Source organism: Arachis stenosperma, chromosome 1, assembly GCF_014773155.1.
Source record: "Arachis stenosperma cultivar V10309 chromosome 1, arast.V10309.gnm1.PFL2, whole genome shotgun sequence".
Classification (NCBI taxonomy): Eukaryota; Viridiplantae; Streptophyta; class Magnoliopsida; order Fabales; family Fabaceae; genus Arachis; species Arachis stenosperma.
In genome coordinates, this window is record NC_080377.1 from 51,652,785 (window position 1) to 51,659,333 (window position 6,549).

Genomic DNA, 6,549 nt, shown 5'->3' on the forward strand with positions numbered 1-6,549 from the left:
CATTCAAGAGAATCCGGAAGGTCTAACCTTGTCTATGGTATTCTGAGTAGGATTCAATGATTGAATGACTGTGACGTGCTTCAAACTCCTGAGGGCGGGGCGTTAGTGACAGACGCAAAAGAATCACTGGATTCTATTCCGGCCTGATCGAGAACCGATAGATGGATAGCCGTGCCGTGACAGGGTGCGTTGAACATTTCCACTGAGAGGATGGGAGGTAGCCACTGACAACGGTGAAACCCTTGCATAAGCTTGCCATGGAAAGGAGTAAGAAGGATTGAATGAAGACAGTGGGAAAGCAGAGAGACGGAAGGGACCAAGCATCTTCATACGCTTATCTGAAGCTATCACCAATGATATACATAAGTATCTCTATCTTTATCTTTATGTTTTATTCATCATCTATACCCATTTGAGTCTGCCTGACTAAGATTTACAAGGTGACCATAGCTTGCTTCATACCAACAATCTCCGTGGGATCGACCCTTACTCGCGTAAGGTTTATTACTTGGACGACCCAGTGCACTTGCTGGTTAGTTGTGCGAAGTTGTAGTGATCACGATTTTGTGCACCAAGTTTTTGGCGCCGTTGCCGGGGATTGTTCGAGTATGGACAACTGACGGTTCATCTTGTTGCTTAGATTAGGTATTTTTCAGAGTTCTTAAGAATGAGTTCTAGAGTTTCATGATGATCTATTGAAGTCTGGCTGGCTGTGAAGCCATGTCTAATCTTATTGGACCGAGGTTTCAACTTATCATCACAAGAGCTTGTTGATTTCTATCAATCTTGCTATTGGAGCAATGATCTGCTAAGGCTTGGCTGGCCATTGGCCATGTCTAGTGTTTTGGACCGAAGCTTTCTTTGAAAGCTTGGCTGGCTGTGAAGCCATGTCTAATTCCTGGACCGGAGTCTTAGACTAACATTGCAATGATTCCTGGAATCCAAATTGAGAATTCTGAAACCTTTATTTTCTATTTTCATATAATTTTCGAAAAAGCACAAAAAAATTATAAAAATCATAAAAACCAAAAATATTTTTTATGTTTCTTGTTTGAGTCTAGTGTTTGATTTTAAGTTTGGTGTCTTGCATGCATTGTTTATTTGATCTTGGTTCTATTTTCAAGTCAATAGTACAGGGAACTGAAGATTCAAAACATGCAGCAGAGGAATTACACAGAAAAAGCTGGGCATTCAAAACACCCAGTGAAGAAGGACAGACTGGCGTTTAAACTCCAGCCAGGGTGCATGGTTTGGCGTTTAACGCCCAAAAAGGTAGTGCATTGGGCGTTAAACGCCAGAATGTGCACCATTCTGGGCGTTTAACGCCAGGATGGCACAAGGGGGAGGATTTTGTTTTCAAAATCAATTTTTTTTCAAGTTTTCAAAGTTTTTCAAAATCAAATCATATCTTTTCAATCAAATGTTTTCAAAATCAATTTCTTTCCTTTTTCAAAGATACTTGCTATCAATTAATGATTTGATTCAACATCTCAAGTATGTTGCCTTTTCTGTTGAGAAAGGTTTAATGTCAGAATCATATCTTTTCTTGTTAGCCAAGTCATTAATTTTAAAATCAAATCTTTTTAAAATTGTTTTCAAATCATATCTTTTCAATCATATCTTTTTAAAAGCATAACTTTTCAATCAAATCTTTTTAATCACATCTTTTTCAAAATAGTTTTTAATCATATCTTTTTGATTTCTAATTTCAAAATCTTTTTCAAAAAATTACTTGATTTCTTTCCCACTCTTGATTTTCGAAAATTAATTAAAGTTTTTCAAAATGTTTTTTAAAATCTTTTTAATTTAATTTTCGAAAATTTCTTCCTCTCTTCCCACATCCTTCTATTTATGGAGTACCACTCCTTCTCAATGCACAATTCGAACTCCATCTTTCTTGATAAGTTCGAATTCTCTACTTCTTCCTTCTATTTTTCTTTTCCTCTGACACATCAAGGAATCTCTATACTGTGACATAGAGGATTCCATATTTTCTTGTTCTTTTCTCTTTCATATGAGCAGGAACAAAGCAAAGGCATTATTGTTGAAGCTGACCCTGAACCTGAAAGGACCTTGAAGCGAAAGCTAAGAGAAGCTAAGGCACAACTCTCTGTAGAGGACCTAACAGAAATCTTCAAAGAAGAAGAAGACATGGCAGCCGAAAACAACAACAATGCAAACAATGCAAGGAAGGTGCTGGGTGACTTTACTGCACCTACTCCCGACTTCTATGGGAGAAGCATCTCTATCCCTGCCATTGGAGCAAACAACTTTGAGCTTAAGCCTCAATTAGTTTCTCTAATGCAACAGAATTGCAAGTTCCATGGACTTCTATTGGAAGATCCTCATCAGTTCTTAGCTGAATTCTTGCAAATCTGTGACATTGTCAAGACTAATAGGGTTGACCCTGAGGTCTACAGACTTATGCTATTCCCTTTTGCTGTAAGAGACAGAGCTAGGACATGGTTGGACTCACAACCTAAAGAAAGCCTGGACTCATGGGAAAAGCTAGTCAATGCCTTCTTGGCAAAGTTTTTTCCACCTCAAAAATTGAGTAAGCTTAGAGTGGAAGTCCAAACCTTCAGACAGAAGGATGGAGAATCCCTCTATGAAGCTTGGGAAAGATACAAACAATTGATCAGAAAATGTCCATCTGACATGCTTTCTGAATGGAGCATCATAGGTATTTTCTATGATGGTCTCTCTGAACTATCCAAGATGTCTTTGGATAGCTCTGCTGGAGGATCTCTTCATCTGAAGAAGACGCCTACAGAAGCTCAAGAGCTAATTGAAATGGTTGCAAATAACCAATTCATGTACACTTCTGAAAGGAATCCTGTGAACAATGGGACTAATCAGAAGAAAGGAGTTCTTGAGATTGATACTCTGAATGCCATATTGGCTCAGAACAAAATATTGACTCAGCAAGTCAATTTGATTTCTCAAGTCTCTGGAATGCAAAATGCACCAAGCAGTACTAAGGATGCTTCATCTGAAGAAGAAGCTTATGATCCTGAGAACCCTTCAATGGAAGAGGTGAATTACATGGGAGAACCCTATGGAAACACCTATAATTCTTCATGGAGAAATCACCCAAATTTCTCATGGAAGGAACAAGAGAGACCTCAACAAGGTTTCAACAACAAAAATGGTGGAAGAAACAGGTTTAGCAATGGCAAGCCTTTTCCATCATCTTCTCAGTAACAGACAGAGAGTTCTAAGCAGAACACCTCTGACTTAGCAACCATGGTCTCTGATCTAATCAAAACCACTCAAAATTTCATGACTGAAACAAGGTCCTCCATTAGGAATTTGGAGGCACAAGTGGGACAGCTGAGCAAGAGAGTTACTGAACTCCCTCCTAGTACTCTTCCAAGCAATACAGAAGAAAATCCAAAAGGAGAGTGCAAGGCCATCAACATGGCCGAATTTGGAGAGGAGGGAGAGAAAGTGAACGCCACTGAGGGAGACCTCAATGGGCGTGCACTGACCTCCAATGAGTTCCCTAATGAGGAACCATGGGAATCTGAGGCTCAAAATGAGACCATAGAGATTCCATTGGACTTACTTCTGCCTTTCATGAGCTCTGATGAGTATTCTTCCTCTGAAGAGGATGAGTATGTCACTGAAGAGCAAGTTGCTAAATACCTTGGAGCAATCATGAAGCTAAATGACAAGTTATTTGGAAATGAGACTTGGGAGGATGAACCTCCTTTGCTCACCAAAGAACTGGATGACTTGTCTAGGCAGAAATTACCTCAAAAGAGACAAGATCCTGGGAAGTTTTCAATACCTTGTACCATAGGCACCATGACCTTCAAAAAGGCTCTGTGTGACTTAGGGTCAAGTGTAAACCTCATGCCCCTCTCTGTAATGGAGAAACTAGGGATCTTTGAGGTACAAGCTGCAAGAATCTCACTAGAGATGGCAGACAACTCTAGAAAACAAGCTTATGGACTTGTAGAGGATGTTCTGGTAAAAGTTGAAGACCATTACATCTCTACTGATTTCATAGTCCTAGAGACTGGGAAATGCATGGATGAATCTATCATCCTTGGCAGACCCTTCCTAGCCACAGCAAAGGCTGTGATTGATGTTGATGGAGGTGAACTGATCATTCAAGTGAATGAAGAATCCTTTGTGTTTAAGGCTCAAAGATACCCCTCTGTCACCATGGAGAGGAAGCATGAAGAGCTTCTCTCAAATCAGAGTCAAGCAGAGCTCCCACAGTCAAACTCTAAGTTTGGTGTTGGGAGGCCACAACCAAACTCTAAGTTTGGTGTTGAACCCCCACATTCAAACTCTAAGTTTGGTGTTGGGAGGTTCCAACATTGCTCTGAGTATCTGTGAGGCTCCATGAGAGCCCTCTGTCAAGCTACTGACATTAAAGAAGCCCTTGTTAGGAGGCAACCCAATGCTATATTTTATCTACTTTCTTTTGTTATTTTATGTTTTTCTGTAGGTTGATGATCATAAGAAGTCACAAAATCAATTGAAAAAGCAAAAACAGAATGAAAAATAGGAAGAAAAATAGCACACCCTGGAGGAAGAACCTACTGGCATTTAAACGCCAGTAAGGCTAGCAGATGGGCGTTTAACGCCCAGTCTGGCACCATTCTGGGCGTTTAACGCCAGAAAGGGGCACCAGACTGGCGTTAAACGCCAGGAAAGGGCAAGAACCTGGCGTTAAACGCCAGAAATGGGCACCAGCCCGGCATTTAACGCCAGATTTGGCACAAAACGCAAATTTTCTTGCCACTTGGTGCAGGGATGACTTTTCCTTGACACCACAGGATCTGTGGACCCCACAGGATCCCCACCAACCCCACCACCCTCTTTCTTCTTCACCCACTCACCAATCACCTCAACACCTCTTTCCCAAAAACCCTTCACCTATCAAATCCCATCTTTCTCTTCACCACTCACATCCTACCTCACCTTTCAAATTCAAACCACTTTCCCTCCCAAACCCACCCATACATGACCGAACCATGAGCCCCCCTCTGCTATATAAACCCTTCTTCACCCCTTCATTTTCACACAACCTAAACACCACTTCTCCCCCTCTTTGGCCGAACACAAAGCCATTCCCTTCTTCCTCATTTCTTCTTCTTCTACTCTCTTCTTTCTTCTTTTGCTCGAGGACGAGCAAACCTTTTAAGTTTGGTGTGGTAAAAGCATTGCTTTTTGTTTTTCCATAACCATTTATGGCATCCAAGGCCGGAGAAACCTCTAGAAAGAGGAAAGGGAAGGCAAAAGCTTCCACCTCCGAGTCATGGGAGATGGAGAGATTCATCTCAAGGGTGCATCAAGACCACTTCTATGAAGTTGTGGCCTTGAAGAAGGTGATCCCCAAGGTCCCTTTTTCACTCAAAAAGAGTGAATATCCGGAGATCCGACATGAGATCCGAAGAAGAGGTTGGGAAGTTCTTACCAACCCCATTCAACAAGTCGGAATCTTAATGGTTCAAGAGTTCTATGCCAAAGCATGGATCACCAAGAACCATGATCAAAGTGTGAACCCGAATCCAAAGAATTGGCTTACTATGGTTCGGGGGAAATACTTGGATTTTAGTCCGGAAAATGTAAGGTTAGCATTCAACTTGCCTATGATGCAAGGAGATGAACATCCTTACACTAGAAGGGTCAACTTTGATCAAAGGTTGGACCAAGTCCTCACTGACATTTATGAAGAGGGCGCCCAATGGAAGAGAGATTCAAGAGGGAAGCCAATTCAATTGAGAAGGCATGACCTCAAGCCCGTGGCTAGAGGATGATTGGAGTTTATTCAACGCTCAATCATTCCCACTAGTAACCGGTCCGAAGTTACTCTAGACCGGGCCATCATGATTCATAGCATCATGATTGGAGAAGAAGTGGAAGTTCATGAGTTGGAGTGGACATAGAGGGAGACATCCCCATTGATGAGGACAAGCCCATCACTAAGAAAAGGATGGAGCAAACAAGAGACCCCTCTCATCATGAGATCCCTGAGATGCCTCAAGGGATGCACTTTCCTCCACAAGACTATTGGGAGCAAATTAACACCTCCCTAGGAGAATTGAGTTCCAACATGGGACAACTAAAGGTGGAGCACCAAGAACATTCCATCCTCCTCCATGAAATTAAAGAAGATCAAAGAATCATGAGAGAGGAGCAACAAAGACAAGGAAGAGACATTGAGGAGCTCAAGCACTCCATAAGACCTTCAAGAGGAAGAACAAGCCGCCATCACTAAGGTGGACCCGTTCTTTAATCTCCTTGTTCTTTATTTTTGTTTTTCGAAAATTTATGCTTTATGTTTGTCCATGTTTGTGTCTTATGATCATTAGTGTCTTAGTGTCTATGCCTTAAAGTTATGAATGTCCTATGAATCCATCACCTTTCTTAAATAAACAAATGTTCTTAATTGAAAAAGAGAAGAATTGCATGAATTTTGAATTTTATAACAGATTAATTATTTTGATGTGGTGGCAACACTTTTGTTTTTTGAATGTATGCTTAAACAGTGCATATATCTTTTGAATTTGTGGTTCATGAATGTTGGCT

General features: G+C 41.0%; 1 non-coding gene across 1 annotated transcript; it reads right to left on the reverse strand.

Moving 5' to 3' along the window:
• Positions 1 to 2,556: 2,556 nt before the first annotated feature.
• On the reverse strand, positions 2,557 to 2,660 carry LOC130948672 (small nucleolar RNA R71). Its single transcript, XR_009073152.1, has one exon. It is a non-coding gene; the product is annotated as a small nucleolar RNA R71 (small nucleolar RNA).
• Between the last annotated feature and the right edge of the window lie 3,889 nt (positions 2,661 to 6,549).